Source organism: Sceloporus occidentalis, unplaced genomic scaffold (genome assembly GCF_023333645.1).
Source record: "Sceloporus occidentalis isolate IW3139 unplaced genomic scaffold, rSceOcc1.0.p SCAF_53, whole genome shotgun sequence".
Classification (NCBI taxonomy): Eukaryota; Metazoa; Chordata; class Lepidosauria; order Squamata; family Phrynosomatidae; genus Sceloporus; species Sceloporus occidentalis.
The window spans coordinates 1,404,493-1,423,676 of NW_028317033.1; positions in this window are offsets into that span (position 1 = coordinate 1,404,493).

Genomic DNA, 19,184 nt, shown 5'->3' on the forward strand with positions numbered 1-19,184 from the left:
CACCGCAGACAGAGGCAGCCAGGGGGGAGAAACTGCCCTTACAATTAGGGACATTTTGGGCATGACTCTAGCCAGGAAGCGAACTGGCAGAGAAGAGATGCTGGCACCACCACCACCACCACCACCACCAGCAGCATTGAAAAATTGGAAAGGCGAATGAGAGGGCAATTGGCGACCCGCTCACCTGTTTCACCCCAGGGCAAAGCACCCAAACACTGTCAGTCTTAGACGTTTGGCAGCAGACTTCCAGAGCTCAGACACAAGGCCCTAGCGTAAGCTGGCCACTCCGGCGGAGGTAGCAGGCGTTGCCACACCGCAGACAGAGGCAGCCAGGGGGGAGAAACTGCCCTTACAATTAGGGACATTTGAGGCATGACACTAGCCAGGAAGCGAACTGGCAGAGAAGAGATGCTGGCACCACCACCAGCAGCAGCATTGAAAAGGCGAATGAGTGGGCAATTGGCGACCCACTCACCTGTTTCACCCCAGGGCAAAGCACCCAAACACTGTCAGTCTTAGACGTTTGGCAGCAGACTTCCAGAGCTCAGACACAAGGCCCTAGCGTAAGCTGGCCACTCCGGCGGAGGTAGCAGGCGTTGCCACACCGCAGACAGAGGCAGCCAGGGAGGAGAAACTGCCCTTACAATTAGGGACATTTTGGGCATGACTCTAGCCAGGAAGCGAACTGGCAGAGAAGAGATGCTGGCACCACCACCACCACCACCACCACCACCAGCAGCATTGAAAAATTGGAAAGGCGAATGAGAGGGCAATTGGCGACCCGCTCACCTGTTTCACCCCAGGGCAAAGCACCCAAACACTGTCAGTCTTAGACGTTTGGCAGCAGACTTCCAGAGCTCAGACACAAGGCCCTAGCGTAAGCTGGCCACTCCGGCGGAGGTAGCAGGCGTTGCCACACCGCAGACAGAGGCAGCCAGGGAGGAGAAACTGCCCTTACAATTAGGGACATTTTGGGCATGACTCTAGCCAGGAAGCGAACTGGCAGAGAAGAGATGCTGGCACCACCACCACCACCACCACCACCACCACCAGCAGCATTGAAAAATTGGAAAGGCGAATGAGAGGGCAATTGGCGACCCGCTCACCTGTTTCACCCCAGGGCAAAGCACCCAAACACTGTCAGTCTTAGACGTTTGGCAGCAGACTTCCAGAGCTCAGACACAAGGCCCTAGCGTAAGCTGGCCACTCCGGCGGAGGTAGCAGGCGTTGCCACACCGCAAACAGACGCAGCCAGAGGGGAGAAACTGCCCTTACCACTAGGGACATTTTGGGCATGACTCTAGCCAGGAAGCGAACTGGCAGAGAAGAGATGCTGGCACCACCACCACCACCAGCAGCAGCATTGAAAAATGGGAAAGGCGAATGAGTGGGCAATTGGCGACCCACTCACCTGTTTCACCCCAGGGCAAAGCACCCAAACACTGTCAGTCTTAAACGTTTGGCAGCAGACTTCCAGAGCTCAGACACAAGGCCCTAGCGTAAGCTGGCCACTCCGGCGGAGGTAGCAGGCGTTGCCACACCGCAGACAGAGGCAGCCAGGGGGGAGAAACTGCCCTTACCATTAGGGACATTTGATTCATGACACTAGCCAGGAAGCGAACTGGCATCGAAGAGACACTGGCACCACCACCAGCAGCAGCAGCAGCAGAATTGGGAAAGGCGAATGAGTGGGCAATTGGCGACCCACTCACCTGTTTCACCCCAGAGCAAAGCATCCAAACACTGTCAGTCCTTGGCGTTTGGGAGCGGACTTCCAGAGCTCAGACACAAGGCCCTAGCGTAAGCTGGCTACATTGGCGGAGGTAGCAGGCGTTGCCACACCGCAGCAAGTGCAACCAGGGGGGAGAAACTGCCCTTACCATAAGGGACATTTGAGGCATGACACTAGCCAGGAAGCGAACTGGCAGAGAAGAGACACTGGCACCACCACCAGCAGCAGCAGAATTGGGAAAGGCGAATGAGTGGGCAATTGACGACCCGCTCACCTGTTTCACCCCAGGGCAAAGCATCCAAGCACTGTCAGTCCTTGGCGTTTGGGAGCAGACCTACAGAACTCAGACACAAGGCCCTAGCATAAGCTAGCTACACCGGCGGAGGTAGCAGGCGTTGCCACACCGCAGCAAGTGCAACCAGGGGGGAGAAACTACCCTTTCCATTAGGGACATCTGAGGCATGATTTCAGCCAGGAAGCGAACTGGCAAAAGATACTGGCACCACCACCAGCAGCAGCGTTGGAAACGGAAAAAGGTGAATGAGTGGGCAATTGACGACCCACTCACCTGTTTCACCCCAGGGCAAAGCATCCAAAGACTGTCAGTCCTAGGCGTTTGGGAGCGGACTTACAGAGCTCAGACACTAGGCCCTAGCGTAAATTGGCTACACCAGCGGAGGTAGCAGGCATTGCCACACCGCAGCAAGTGCAACCAGGGGGAGAAACTACCTTAAACATTAGAGAGAAAAAATTTAACTTTCCAAGCTAAGAGCTGGGTAACCCAATTTGGGCAGATTGAATTTAAGAAAGGCAATCTGCTCCATCAGATGAGGTGCCATGCGTGAGCGCTGTGGACTCAGTATGTTTCCAGTCATAGAAAACACGCGCTCACTTTGAACAGTGGTTGGCGGACATGATAGAAGCTGCTGCGCAACCCATGAGAGTGCAGGCCACACACTCTTCTTTTCATCCCAGTAGCTAAGAGGATCAACATTAGGAGCAGAAGGAACTTCACAGAGGTAAAGTTTGACCATTTCAGCAGCACTACTCTCCTTTCTGCTGCTAGCTCTGTCAGATGGTCCAACTATACTGCCAAGTGCCTCTTCCCAAAACGCAGCTGCTCCACTCAGCTGTGTTGTGCTGCTTGTGGCACTGCTGCTGATGCTGCTGCTAGGGGTAGCAGACCACATCATCTCTTCCTCCTCCTGCACCTCACCCTCCTCGGACAGCATTCCCATTTTACGCTGCCAGTCACGCACCTTGTTGACCAATTGCTCCCGGTAGCTACTGAGAACATTGAATTTCAAAGCTAGCTTTCCCTTAATTCTTGGATCACAAAGGCACGCTAGCATCATTTCGGGACTCTCTTCCATTCGCTTGCGAAGGTGTACTTTTAGCAGATCCTTCAGCTTCCTGACTATGGCTGCTACGTCAGGATGTAGAGTGCCACCTTGAACAGCCTCACGGTTTCCAAGGAACACATCCATCTTGCTGCCTAGATGGGAGAACACTGGGATTACCTGGGCCAGACTGGCAGTGTTTGAGCTTAAATTTTCTGTGGCATCCCTGAATGGTTTAAGGACTGCCACTAGCTGGGCGATCACTGTCCAATCCTCCCTATTCAATGGAGAGGTAATCCCAATATTGTGCTCTGAGGCAAGATTATGGATTGCCCTCTGCTGCTCCAAAATCCTCTCTAGCATGTCTAACGTGGAGTTCCACCGTGTACTGACATCCTGACGTAGGCAGTGTACGGGAAGACCTGACCTCTCTTGCTCTTCCCTCAAAAGTTGGCTAGCCTTAACACTATGGTGAAAGTGCCCAGCGATCTTTCTGCAGCGGGACAGAACTACTGCTGCCACATTAGTTCCTTCTGACATTGCTGCCTTCACTACAAGATGGATGATGTGGGCTGCACAGCGCACACCAACAATATGACCATCTCGCAGCGCTTTCACCATATTGGCACCTCCGTCAGTTACCACAAAACCAACTTCAACATTGGTGCCCGCCTCTGCTCCCACCCAAAGGCTAAACATTTTCCTAATCGCATGCAGAATATTTTGGGAAGTGTGCTTTTCATCCATCACTTCTGCATGGAGAAGGAATGATCGGTAGCCTGCTGCAGCAACTTCCTTAGACACACCGGGCTGCCACCAGTGTGCTGTCAAAGAAAGAAAGGCATGCTGGGCGCTAGGTGCACTCCACAAATCTGTAGTGAAATGAACACACTGACCAGCAGCCTTGGAAAGCTCCTCTTTCACTGCTGCAACACAGGACCGATACAGCGAGGGGACAATGTTCCTGCTGAAAGTGGAACGTGACGGAACTGTGTATTGTGGAGCCACAGCCGCCATCAATTGTTTGAAAGGCTCCCCTTCAATCATGGAGAAGGATGCCCCTCCAACAGCAATGAACTGACCAATAAGTCGCGTTACTTTATTGGCCTGCTGTTTGGGCATCGTTCTCTTGGAGTGGAATGCCCCAAATTCTTCCAGGGTGGGCTGGGCATGCAGTGCTCCAACCTGCCTTGGTCTCTGGCTGCCAGCACTAGTTGCTGCTGCTGCTGCTGCTGCTATTGGCTCAGAAGAAGAAGCTGTTGGGGTTTTTCCACGGCCACCAGCTATGCTGCCTGCACTAAGTTTTACCTCTGCATCTTTCCCCAATAGCACAGCGTTGTGTTGAGTGCTGAGGTGATGCTTCATGCTAGCACTGGTAAAATGGCCAGACACTTTCCCTCTGCTTATTAGCTTCCCACAATGTTTGCACTTTCCATAGCGCCCTTCTTCAACATTTTCAAAGTGCTCCCAAATTGGGGCGCGCATAGCCTTGGAGTGTGCCTTGGGTGCTGCTCTTACTGCTCGGGGTGGATGAACAGAGGCAGAACTAGTGGTGGTGGGACTGGTGGTAACAGTACTGGCCATAGTGGGACTGCTAATTGCTTTAGATTTGCTAGGTTTTGCTGCTGCTGCTGGTGGTGGTGATGGTGATGATCGTAGCGGAGAAGGTGGAGGCTCAGGGGAAAATTGTGCACTAGTCATTTGGACACTGCTCCCTGAGGAATCTGATTCCTGACCACTCATCTCCTCTACTTCCTCTGGCTCATAGTCTAGCTCTTCATTAGCCAGATCGAATGGAATTCCTGCTAGGCTGGAGCTAAGACTGATATCGTCGTGAGACTCGTGACTAGTAGTAGTGCGAGCAGGAAGAATAGACTCTGCACTTGGCCTCTCAGTCTCAGGCTCCTCTGCTACCTCGCTAGGTGGAGTTCCACTATGTGTAGCCCTCTCTCTAACTGTCTTTACAAAAATTTTGTAAGGACTTGGTGGCTTGCTAGAGGTACTAGGAGGACATGGCGTGGCGGTACCAGTGGGAACAGTAGGCGCAGCACTAGTGGTGGTAGAGGCGGGGGTGGTGGTGGTGGTGGTTTTCCCTACAAAGGAATGAGATCGCTTTGGTTTGGGACCCCTCTGAGTCTTGCTGCTAATTTGGCTCTGCTTGGTACCTTGCATGCTGCTGGTGGATGGGGAAGATGCTGCTTGGGGCAAAAGGCACTTCTTTTTAGTCACTGGGCTGGTACTACTTGTGCTACCCTTTAACTTTGAACGTGCTTCTGGTGCTTTAGGCTTTCCGTAAAAAACCATAGAGCTTGTGGGCCTAGCCGCACTACTACTGCCTGCTTTTGGTGCCTTTCCTTTACTTGATGATCCTTCAAGCAATGCTTCCCCAAATGATAAGCGAGAGCTTGGCCTACTTGGCCGACTAGACTGACGCAAAGGCTGCATCTTAGAGCTGGTGGTGGTGCTGGTGGTGGTGCTGGTGGTGGTGGTGGTGGTGGTAGATGGAGCTTGTCCCTCCTTAGTCCCAAAAGGAGGATCCATTTCAAATTTTGTGTTGTGTGTGTAGTGTAGTGTAGTGTAGTGTAGTGTAGTGTTTAAAAAACTATAAAAAAAAAAATAAAAAAATAAAAATAAAAAAAAGGAAAAACGAATTAAAGACAAAAAAATTAGAGGAAGTTCTCTTCAGTGCTACTGCTTAAAAAGTAAAACTATGCACTACTGCACTGTGCTGTGTGCAATCTGCCAAAATCCTAAAGTTATTGAAATTATTAACTCAAGATTAACTATTTAATAACTAGCAGTATTTTATTTTTAATTTGAATTTACACGGGCCTAAGAGCTTAGCCTACCACTATGCTAGCCTAAAGCTATATTTCCTTACTATAAGTCTACCTCTAGGCAGACGCTCTCAAACCCACTAAGCTAAAGTGAGGTTAAATCAGATTCAGTATATGATTTATTAATTAATATTAAGTTATATAATATTAATAGATTAGAACTAATTTACTTATATATTATGTATTATAGATAGAAGAATATAGATTATGAATTAGAATTTAGAATTAGAATTACTTATATTATAGATTATGAATTAGAATATTATTATTTATAATATATTATAGATTAAGATTAAAGAAGATTAGAATTATTTTAGTACTACAGCTAGTAGCTTGAAGCTTTGCTTAGTACAGCTCGTCACAGTCAATTTTTCTTGAAAAGAATTAGAAATAAAATAAAATGTCACAGCAAAACAGTTATCTTCACTGCTTGCTGCACTCACTAGCCCAACAAGTTCACTTCACTGATGGACTGAGGTGAGCAAAACACTAAGGGTACTTTTAATAAAATTGAAATAAAATGTAAAATAAATGAGAAAATCTTTGCAAAACAGTTAACGTCACTGCTTGCTGATCAAAAAAAACCACAGCACTTATGCGGCTGCACTCACTAGCCCAACAAGTTCACTTCACTGATGGACTGAGGTGAGCAAAACAAATGAAATAAAATGAAAGATTAATTAAGAAAAATTGACTTGGTCTCTTACTGTTGCTAAAACAAAGCACAAACTATAGAGCTGCAGCACCAGTACTAATAAGATTAGCTGAACTATACGCTAGTAGTAATTAATTAATATTATTACTTTTATTTATAGCTAATTTAATTAACTATTAAGATAAGAAAGAATTAGAGAATTATTGATATTACTGATTTTAGATTAGACACTAGTAGATGTTCTGAATGTCTACAGTACACTCTACACTAGTATACTATTACTAACTATAACTGACAAATATATATATAATTTTATAATGAATTCAATTATTAATTATATTAATTAATATTACTGATTTTAAATTAGACACTAGTAGATGAATGTCTACAGTACACTCTACACTAGTATACTATAGTATATATATATATGACTGACAAATATATATATATATATAATATTATAATGAACTATTAAATTATAGATTCTATTAAATTGTAATTTATAAATTCTATTTAATTTATTTAAGCAGGACAGGCAATAGGCACTAGTGCCAGCCCAGGGCAAGGGCACCCCAGTGCCACTGAGGCACTGGGTGCACTGTCAACTCAACAGCACTTACACTAAAGTTGATGACAAATTAATTTTAAAAAAATTAAATTAATCAAATTATTATTATTAAATATATTAATTAAGTAGCACTGAAGTGAGGATGAAGTACACAGTGAGAAATGGCAGGCTAAGGCTTACCAGTCTCACACAGAACAGAACAATCTCTCTCTGTAACGCTCGGATGCAGCACAGCAGTGTTGCCAAAGCAGTCACAGCGAAAAATGAATGGATCTCTCAGGCAAGCTCTGGTCTTATAAAGGCGCCTTCAGAATTCAAAAAACAGCAGCACAGGCATTGGACGAGACCCTTAGCGTTACGTCACAAGAGTGAGCTGATTGGACAGACGAGGATCAGCTCACTCCTGTTTGAAATTTTGGCGGTTGCGCGGCAAAAACGAAGACGATCACGAAGAATCTTCGAATCTTCGTGATTGTGAGTCTTCGTCTTCGCCTACGGTTTGCCGGCACTGTATTCTGTTCTACGTTCCTTCGGAACGAACAAAAAAACGGCCTCTTCGTGCTCGTTTTCATGTTCGCCCGAAGACGAATGCACAAGTCTAGTTTAGACATTAATTGCTGTGTGTTGAGTTATTTTTATGGTCCCGTTTTTGTGCCTTCATACCAATTGCTGAATTTGGCAAAATTCGGTAAATCTAGTTATCAGTTCTAAAAAAAGTCTAGTTATCAGTTCTAAAAACTGTTAGTGTGAGAATTGGTGGAATATTAAGATGTCATGGAAGGCATTGAATAGTGTAACCCAAGTAAGAGATATACAGTGCAGCTCAATGCCTTAGGATTCCTAGAATACAAAGTTTATTCAGGCATGTGATATCCGGCTCTAGGCGCAGCGGACATTTTTCAACCTTGATTACTAGGTTAAAAGGTACTTGACTGTTTATACAACATCATTTAACCTGGAATTTGCACTGCAAAGGGGTCCATATATATTTCTTGTCAGACGCTTAGTAAATGCATAGTTGCATTGTTTTCATGCCGTGGACAGGGGCAGATGCCCCATAGGGTGAACCAGCATACTTCCCAACATTTTATATGGAGCAGTTGTTTTAGGAGTTCTCGACAGTAGGGCTTTATTTTGAATTTGTATGTGACTATGTGAGATTTCATGGCAATTTATGTATTTTATTTACACAATGTATTTATAGATATACAGTACTTCTTGCAGACTATATTACATTATTAGCACATTTAAGGCTGTTTAACCCTATGTTACGCACCAAACATTCTGAGCTCCTAGAACAGAGGGACACCATTAAAGGAAAGAGGTACAGCGGGTCAGTATAAGGGGACTGTCCCACCATAAGGGGGATAATTGGTGCGGGAATATTTGAAAGATCTTTTTGTCCTATCCTTGGGCAGTTGGGAGTTATGCTACCTAGACATGTACCCAGAGCCGGCCTTAGGCGTTGTGGCGCCCTGTGCGGACTACTCCTCTGGTGCCCCCCCTCACTACCCCCCCTCTCTGCCCCTTCAAACTACCCACCCTCTCTGCCCATTCAAACTACCGCCCCTCAAACTACCCCTCCCCTCTACCCCTTCAAACTACCCCTCCCCTCTGCCCCTTCAAACTACCCCCTGCCCATTCAAACTACCCCCCCGCCCATTCAAACTACCTCCCCTCTGCCCCTTCAAACTGCACCCCCCCTCTGTCCCTTCAAACTACACCCCCCCTCTGTCCCTTCAAACTACACCCCCCCTCTGCCCCTTCAAACTACACCCCCCCTCTGCCCCTTCAAACTACACCCCCCCTCTGCCCCCTCAAACTACACCCCCCCTCTGTCCCTTCAAACTACACCCCCCCTCTGCCCCTTCAAACTACACCCCCCCTCTGCCCCCTCAAACTACACCCCTCCCCTCTGCCCCTTCAAACTACCCCCTGCCCATTCAAACTACCCCCCTGCCCATTCAAACTACCTCCCCTCTGCCCCTTCAAACTACATCCCCCCTCTGTCCCTTCAAACTACACCCCCCCTCTGTCCCTTCAAACTACACCCCCCCTCTGCCCCTTCAAACTACACCCCCCCTCTGTCCCTTCAAACTACACCCCCCCTCTGCCCCCTCAAACTACACCCCCCCTCTGCCCCTTCAAACTACACCCCCCCACTTACCTTGTTGGCGGAGTCCTGTGGTGAGAGCGGGAGGCATCCGTCTTCTCGCTCTGCCGCGGTGCCGGCATTTCATGTTGAGAGCCGGAATAGTCCGGCGCTCAACATGAGATGCCGGCACCGCGACGGAGTCACGGAGAGTAAGGGGCGCCGAGCGGTTGCCGAGAACTTCACGAGCAACCGCTCGGCGCCCCTGACCGGGACTTAGATTTAAGCATCGTTTTTTTTTTTAAACTTTATTTAACATGAATGATGTTAAATAAAGTTTAAAAAAAAAATACAAAAAAAAACAAACGATGCTTTAATCTAAGTCCCGGTCAGGCGCCCCTGCAACCATGGCGCCCTGTGCGGTCGCACAGGTCGCACACCCCTAAGGCCGGCCCTGCATGTACCAAGACAACCAGATTAATAGGGGCTCAGAGTGCAGCCTAGGTTTTTGATGGTAGCCCAGCTACTCGTTCAAATTGTCCACCTACATTTTACATTTGTTGATTTAAACAATACTTAGTACTCGAGGGGACTTGAAAGATATCAGTGGGTAATTAAGGGTCAATTTGTTTAATTTCTTCTGTGACCGGTTGAGTGAACAATCCACTCTAATAAAATGTATTGAAATGTTAGGAGTAAAATGACTCCTCGATGAGTTGCAATACCTTTTTACTATAATTTTGAACAATAACTCAAGCTTCTCATTCATTTTTTATTTAGTGGAGTTTATGGAGAGAAAGTTTCATTGCAATGAGACAGCCTCGATCCCTATAAAATTGTTACACAAAGGGATTAAGAGACGAGATGAGATTCACTGATAAAACTTTTCTGGTTATCATTCCTTTGAAATTTTCATAAATGAATGATGGTCAGAATAGCTCCACTGTTTCCAGTCCCATAATTGTGCTCATTATGAGGGTAGATCCAAAAGAAAAGACACTTAGTCCTTAAGAATAATAGAAATAATTCATCCAGGTTAGTAATACTTCTAGATGCAGGTTCTAATAATGTATTAGGGCCAATATCATCATCCTCAGAACTTTTGGAATTAGTGGAGGAGGCTCCTGGTTATGGAGAGATAGTAACATTCCAACAAGGTCTGATATTGAATCATATAAATTTGTCTGTAAGGATGAGTTTTTTTATGTTAATGTATAAATCCAATACAATTTATTGGATAGAAATTTGTTGTTTATCTTTAAATGTTGTATAAAAATTCTGTTCCGAATAAATAAGTCACTGGTCACTGTAATAATAAATATTTTTTATTCCCCTGACAAAGCCATTGGCTGAAAAAGAAAATATCTTTTTAGACGTTATAATGACTAGCTCAGTGCGCCATTATAGGGATTTTTAAGTAGCGTTAGGATGGATAATTTGCTTTACGTTTGCAGACATAGAGGTTTGGAGGACATTGACAGGGTCCTCCGCCATGTTTTTGATTTTAATCTTTTTCTTCTAATATATTCAAAATCTGAATGTATTAAGTAATGGTTAATTGGTGGTACACCTGGAATTTCTAAGCATTTTCCACTAATTTCACCTACAAAAAAATGTATGCTTTTTTAGTTAATCCAAATGTAAATCTACCTTGTTGTGGATAAAGGTTAGTATGCCTTGAAATACATCGCCATTGGTATAAATTGTCATTATCCAAATCCATAAATATTTTTACTGTATATATTGTTATTGCTAGTCTTTATCCAAGGGGCTCAGAAAGTGTCGTCTTAAAAAAGATAACATGAACACTTTCAGATGAGTTCCAACAAACAAACAAATAATTCCTTCATCAGAGGGCCTACCATCTGAGGTTGTCAGTGATCCCACCATGTGTTCCTGTAGGAAAACAATGAATCTGAAACATTCACTATGAGAAAGTAATATCTAGAACTCTGAACCAAAGTTCAAATGTGTCTAGCTAATCTTGACCAGGGCTTGATACTAGTTGTTGTTAACTAATGAGAATATCAGCAAACAAAGGCATACAACTGATTTTGATCCAAATTATTCAGTTCCGTATTTGCAATGACATACAGAAAGTAGAGTATTTCAAACAAACTAAAACAAATCGAAAGTAATGGCGAGGGGTATAAGGATAGAGTTATAAGGATAGAAGATGACACTACTGCTAACTGTGGTAGTTGAAGACTTTACAGTAAGTTCATACTGTGTTATTTAGGGCAATGCATAGAGGACTAACTTGCAATCCCCAACATTTTGGTTGCACACAATATATGTCCTTGTCTTGAAGAGTTTGTGGCAATAACATTGATTACATTTATAGATGGCAGTAATATTATTTGCAGTTTTTGCTCTCCAGACCCTTGTTTAGTTAAGGTAACCTGAGAATGGATGTATACTAGTGCGCTTGACTATATAACTCCTAGGTTTTTTTTTTATCTGCACAGTTTTACGGTGGATTTACAAGTGCTAGAGAGGTGTATATATAGAGAGATAGATAAACCCCATGTCTCTGTGCTCAGCGGCTGTAGAGTGGAATCCTTTTACTTAACGTTCCTAAGCTCTGGTTACAACCTCATTCCGTCCTTCCTCCTCCTCTGTTGATTTCTCTTTATGGAAGTTTGGCTGTTCTGCAGGAAATGTTTTGGCTGGCAGATCAGAACTATTTACTGTGCTAGTGAAGAGGTCAAACGCTGTCCTGAATTACTGTGTTGACCCTCTTTTGTGTGCGGACACGGCAAATGTTTGCAAATATTGGTAGTGTAATGAATATTTGCCAAATCCTGCACTGAATAGCTGCTAAACATTTTTCTTATGTAAGTGTATTGCTGCCTCATTGATTTGTTAATCTCTAATCCTACAGTGTATAGCTTCTCACTGGCAGTGAAAGAGTTAAATTCAAGCATCCACGCTATCTTTAGAAGATGGCAACTGATATCTGTTAATGTATCTCTTTAGGTGCCTCTTTATAACTAGATCATTAAGATTGTGTTTATGCGTTAAAAGTCAAATTAAGTTACAGTTTTATGTGTCAAACCCCAGTGCTGTTTATACTTAAATGTTTCTGTGAGTTATAGTGTGTGACATGCAGCAAGACAGTTGACTGACCAAGGCTGATTACCACCATGAGAACACAATCTAAACAGTTATTTGTTAAAACGACCTACTAGACTTGTGGACATGGGCTGAAAATTCAGACAAATCTTTAGTTTAGTTTTTGGTCCTTTCGGTTTGTTTTTTGGGAAACCAAAATTCATTGTCAATTAACCTCACTCTTACTCACTCTCACATTCTTTTCACTCTCTCTCAATGTCTCCATACATTCTCCATGTCCCCACAGCTCCCTTCTTGTTCTTCGCTTCTTCTCCTTTTTCTTGCTGTTCTTAACATCTTCATTCTTCTTTCTTATAGGTTGCTCTGCTTTTCCCAGTGATTTGTTGCAGTAGTCTGGTCTCCTGGAGAACTTCCGCATCGGGTCAGAGCTTCTGCAACCTCTCCCACGCTGTGGTTTTACCCTGATATGGAAGTGCTCCAGGATCTTAATGCAGACAGATCTGTGGAGAATTTATGTATTCTAATGCACAAGTCTACTACCTACAGCTTAATAAAATACTTTCATGTCTAAAAGACTCTTCTCCCCTTCCCCTCACCTCAGCCTTGCAAAGGCAGCTAGAACCACCCGGTAAAAGAGAGTGCTTCAATAACAGGGGTAAATGACATAATAACATGCAGATCCTTAGAACAGTTGGCTTAATAAATGGCTGTTTCTGTATATACACAAGGTGGATTTCTAATACATAAATTGTTTCTTTTAATCTGACATTATGACATACACTATATGGGCAAAAATATTGGTATGTCCCCTTCAGCATACCAAGACATTTTGGACAATGCTGTGCTTCCAACTTTGTGGGAACAGTTTGGGGAAGGCCCTTTTCTAATCCAGCCTGACTGCGCCCCAGTCCACAATGCAACGTCCATAAAGACATGGTTGAGTTTGGTGCTGAATAACTTGACTGGCTTGCACAGAACCTAGACCTCAACCTCATCGAACACCTTTGAGATAAACTGGAATGGAGATTGTGAGCCAGAACTTCTTGTCCAACATCAGTGGCTGACGTCACAAATGCTCTACTGAATGAATGGGGAAAAAATCCCCACAGAAACTCTCCAAAATCTTGTGGAAAGCCTTCCCAGAAGAGTGGAAGCTGTTATAGCTGCAAAGGGGGGACCAGCTAAATATTGATTTCTATATATTTAGAATAAGATTTTATTAAAGTCCCTGTTGATGTAATGGTCAGGTGTCCCAATAATTTATTCCATATATATTTTTCTTTGGGCATAAAATCCAGTATTAGTATACAGTAATGCAGGTAAGCATTGACAAAAACTTGGTTTCATCTCTATTTGATCCTATAAACTTTCTACATCTGCAGACCTGGAGGCTGCTGTGGTTGTCAGTCATGATATTTTGGTCACTATCCTACACTGTGCTGATTCTTTATGGCAATGCTAATGAAGTCTGTTACTCCATAGGCTTTCATTAGTCAGAGTGTCCAGGTGAATGATTGTTTACCCCAGGTAGAATGATGAGGAGTCAGTGTGTTTGTGTAGTAGATTGGGCTAAGATAACAGTGGTGCAACACCTACAATATGTGATATGCAGCTGCGTGAAAACATTATATTATACAAAAACTGGATAAAAAAAAAAAAAAACAGCACCGTATTTTCCAAATATTAGTAATAAAAATTAAATTAATTATGTGTTTTACTTTTCTATTTAATCTTTTTCCATCAACAACAATCAAAGTAAACCTTTTTCTGAAAAGATCAATAGTTGTCACGTCTGCAATACGGCAGTGGATCCTTGCTGCAGAAATTGGAAAGGCGCCTCCTAGCGTAGATGGAGAGCCCAGCAACAGAACACTGAGGTGTATAGCGAAAATACAGGAGCGTAGCGTGGTAAAAAATAATCAGGAACAAAATAATAAATAAAATAATAAATTCAGGGGTCAGGCAGAAGAGTAGTCGGGTCACAAGCAGAGGTCAGGGCAGGCAGCAAACATCAAAGGTCAAAAACTTGCCGGAGTCAGAAACAAAAATAACAAGCAAGTAAAGGAACGCTAGTGAAGGCTGTAAGGCACTATCACAGGCAAAGGTGAAGTGCTTACTGAGGGTTTAAATATCCCTCTCAATATCAGGATCCTCCTACCCACCTAATTAGGGGGAGGAGGAAAAAAGATAAATGTCGCTTTAAGAAGCGACATGAATATTCATGAGGCGCGTGCCCCGTCAGGATCCATTGATCTCTGCGGGGACGCGCGTCTATCCGTGGAACAGACCTGGCGGCGGTTCCCGCCGACGGAGCGAGCAGGGGGCTGGACGCGCGGGCTGCGTCTCAACTGTTCACAACTTTATCAGAAGGCCCTGTATCCAGTCCTTTTTTCTGAAATGTACATGTCCATTAAACAAATTACATTTTGATTAAATGACTATACACCATTCATAATGTATACAAAATATGTTATTTTTCATTTATTTACCCCATATCGATCATGAGAAATATTTCAAATAAACTGGATTCTATTTTAATTTTCCACCACCCAGTACTAGTTGTGAATGGAACATCTAGTCCCTTCAAGAAGAAGTGGGACAAGAAGTAATCATTACATTTTTTGTGGTTATTGAGGATTTTTGTTATGTGCTTAATACGGGATAAGAATATCGAATATTCTGCAAACAGGAACCTTTCTCGAGTTGTAACCAGTGACTAGCCATTGATGAAAGGAGCTGGTCAGACCTGGTATAAATACTGGTAATGTTGTTACTCTGCTATGCATCTACGTAGCTTGTGAAAAACTATTTATCTTGTATTGCTGATTTGGAAACATCTGTTACGCTTAGCTATGGATTGCTGTGTTTTGGACATGGATGGTTGACATTCAGTTCAGCCTTCATAGTGAAAACGGAATAACTAGTTTATGAATCTTCTTGAATTTTATAAGCATACCACATTTTAGCAAAGAACCAGGAAACTGTATAGTACACATTGACTTGGGCACAAGTATCTTTCAATATTGGCCAGATGATTGCACTGAAAGCATTTGTTATATGGTCCTAGTTTAGTTGTGGAAGAGTTAGAACACTTGGCCTATTTGCTATTTTTACTTTATACTAATATCTTAGCTGGGAGGGTTTTACCAGCTACTTTAAAGACAAGGTCAAAGCAATGTTAGATAATAGCTCCTTACCTAACAACAGAGAAACCATTGTTCTACTCATATGCAGAGCTTAGACTAAGTTGTCTACGACTCAAGACTCCAGTGCTAATTCATCTAACTGTTCCTCAAATCCTGCAAAAAAATAGAAATCTTCAAATAATGCTCTAGGACCCTTTTTGTCATTGGGACCATGAAGCTTCAATACATTTACCATCTTCTATAGCAAATATGGATGCTTAACCACTATTGGTGCCACAAATCTCCTTTTGAACTATCCAGTTCTCGCTTTGAAACATTATTCTTTTAGTACTGCTAATACGTCCCAGGTTTCCAATATAAGGATTCACCCACTGAGCCAATACCCTCACACTTTGATTTCATCGTGGTTGCTGCCACCATCTCATGGTACAGTGTTGTAGAATCCACTGTTTTATACACAGTGTTTCCTTCATTAATACTTTGTATTTAGGATTTCCAGTCTAAGATTGAACAATCATAACCTACACTCACATATATAAAATGAATTGTGCAATTCTAATGAAAGACACTAATATTTTTTATACATGACATACAAAAGCTCATGAGCATAAGGTGCTCATCTAGTTTTGTGGAAGTCATGTTTTACTGCACATTATTGCTTAGGGAAAAAAAGATATTGCTTGTAGAAGAGTTCTAATAGGGACAAAAGTGAAGCAGAAAAAAAGGCAATAATGATGTAGATTCAACAATAACAAACAGAAACCGTGGTATTTAAAAGTTTTGTTTATTTTACACGAGTATGAACACAAACTACTAAACCACAGGTAGAAATGTGTTTACCCTGCATGTGACATGACAAGTCCTTCAAAGCACAGTTGTTAACATTCTCTCTGGATTCTAGCCAAGAACAGATGCATTGACAGATCTTTCTGCCGGATGGATGCTCGGTATAATTTTAGAACAGCTTTTTTCTTTTTTCTCTTTCCTTTACCACCTGCAGAAGGTGGCTCCCACACTTCTAAGGTCCTGAAAATTGAGGCTCTGCTCAATGTGAAGGGCACATTCATCAAAAGATTGAAAGTTTTGTGCTTTGTACTCTAAAGCCTTATGGAAAAAAAAAGGTTTTTCCTCTGTACATAATACAGGAACCAACTATAATTGCAATAGAAAAAGCGTAGACCTCAGTCATAAGTAATTACTTAGATGGACTTAACCACAACATCTGGCAATTGTAAACTATTACATGTAATTGGATTTTCCACACATATGTTGGATCAGTTTATACTTAACAAAAGGTTTGTGTGACTGCTGTTAGGTCAATGAAAGAGATGTTGGCCTGGAGCTTCAGCTCAATCAGTCTCGCATGCTGTGAGAAGGTTATGGTGAAGAACAATATACAACTTGGAAAAGCATATCATGGAAACATTTATGTCTTTGTGTCCAAACACTTCTTCTGCACGGCATTTACCCTGGATTGTGGAAAGGGACAAATGTGTATGGGGGGATTAAGCCAAAAAAAAAAAAAAAAGGGACCACACAGCATTAAAGTGCATATGATGACTGGAGTGTATCTTGAATCAGTTGCAAATAATTTAAGCAGCGAGGGCAATATCTGGAGAGGTTGTAGATTTGATATCTTCAGGTCAGAACCAATGAACGTGGACTACAGCCAAGATACTAATGGTCCCTGCAAAAAAAAAGTATTTCAATAAATTGATTATACCTAATGTATTTATATTCATAGATAGGTAGCAGTTATGCACATACATATCATGTCAAACGTCAAAATTCCATGTTTTTTGTGACTAGGAGGTCTGACTAAGTGTATTATGGTAAATCTATCTGTTTATCCCATTTCCCTACTTTCCCGTCATCTTTAAGTTGGCGATGGTTGTTATCCACCATCAAGTTCTAAGTTTCCATGTATGTGCATTTTATTACTACCAGTCTTTAAATACACATTTAGCAGCCAGAATTCTCCACCATTTACCGTTTTACCGTCACTTTAAATCCATGGCATACTAAGACTTCAGTTTGTTCTAGAAAGGCTATATAACAAATTGTCATCAACTAATGCCCAGCGTATTTAAAATGATTTATTTGATTATGGCCATTATTTCAGATTATAAGTGAAATTTAATTGATATTCTTTCTTTTTTTTTTATTTCACATTCTGTACTTCCATGTATGCCTAGTCTTAGGTATAACTTTCAAATCTCCGGACTCAGGCCTTCATTAGATAGGAATTGACAAGGCTCATGGTAGACATATGACTCCTTTATCCCCAATTACCTCTGCTGGTTTTTCACGTGTTCATTCCGTGTGCGGTAATTTTATGAAGGTCTGCGTGTGCTTCTTGTTCTAAACAAATATAGAATTATGCCTACTAATAATTCATTGCCTGTTAATCCCTCCATGATAAAAATATTATATGGGATCAAGAACAATGCTTCTTTTAGAAAGTCTATTTTTACTCTACTGCGGGCACCACATCAATTGGATAAAGCCTTTACTAGGATGAAAAAAACATGGAGAGAAATGTGATGACTACAAAATACTGTTAGTTATATGTGACTCTAGCATTACAGTATACTTAACTGAAAGTCCGCCATTAAAAATAACACTGCTAAATGGAAATAACATTTAAAAATGGTAGGCTAATTTGACATCTAGATAATGGAACCAACAGATCCTCAAACAAACTGGATTTTATTATAATAATTAGCACATTAGAGAGTAATATGGTGTATTAATTATATAATATCATGTTAATATAAGAGGTCTGCTGGGTAGAAGTGAACTATTGGGGCTGTGCTGACTCGGCACAGTCCTCCATTGTCTTACATTATGAACAGAAAGAGAAGACATAACACCATTTGTTCCACTGTAGTGTTGACTTTGTGCATTGTGCTTATAAACACACACACGTGTTCCATCTTCCAGTATCACAGTGAGTATTTCAGTGTAGCTTTCAAAAAAGTTGGTTTTGATGTTGGCGTAAGGCAATCCTGGCTTGGTGCACTACATACTTTAAAAGTCCAAATGATCTTTGCAGGCCTGATAAAGCTCCAGGGATTCAGACATTTGATCTCATTTGATTTGCCAAAAAGAAATTCCAACCTGAATTCACCTCTCTGAGGTCAGCGAACTCATGGTTTTTATTTGCATCATACATTGTTTGTCACCTCCAATCCAGAAAAGGCTAACAAGATCCTAAACCCAGCAACAAACTCGTCATTCTCCCAAATCAGTAGCAGGCAACCAAAGTCTCAGTAGTTCCATGCTTTAGAGAAATGTGTACTTATTTAGGGACATAAAATTAATTGACCTTCTACTTGGTGATGAGTATAATGGCACTTACACCCTACAGCTCCTAGCCCATTTGATACAAACATAGAACAGTCTAAACTAATACACGTTATGCCACTTTATCTAACGCACAAAGGAAACTCGCCACATAGATTATGCAAACTTTGAATGCACTAATATCACAATAAAAATAATATTTCCAATTTGCATTTAGGAAATTTCATTTAGGAATTTAATAGAAAATCCCACTACAAGGTCATCACTTGCCAGTAACAAGAGAATTAACAAAAAAACAAAACTTTACAACTTTCATAACTTGTATAGAATGTACATCTTACTGAGAGACTGGTCAGGGAGAAAAATGCAAATAAACCTTTAAAATAAGATCATTTTTCATCTCCTGTTGAAACTTTCTGTAGATCTATCTATT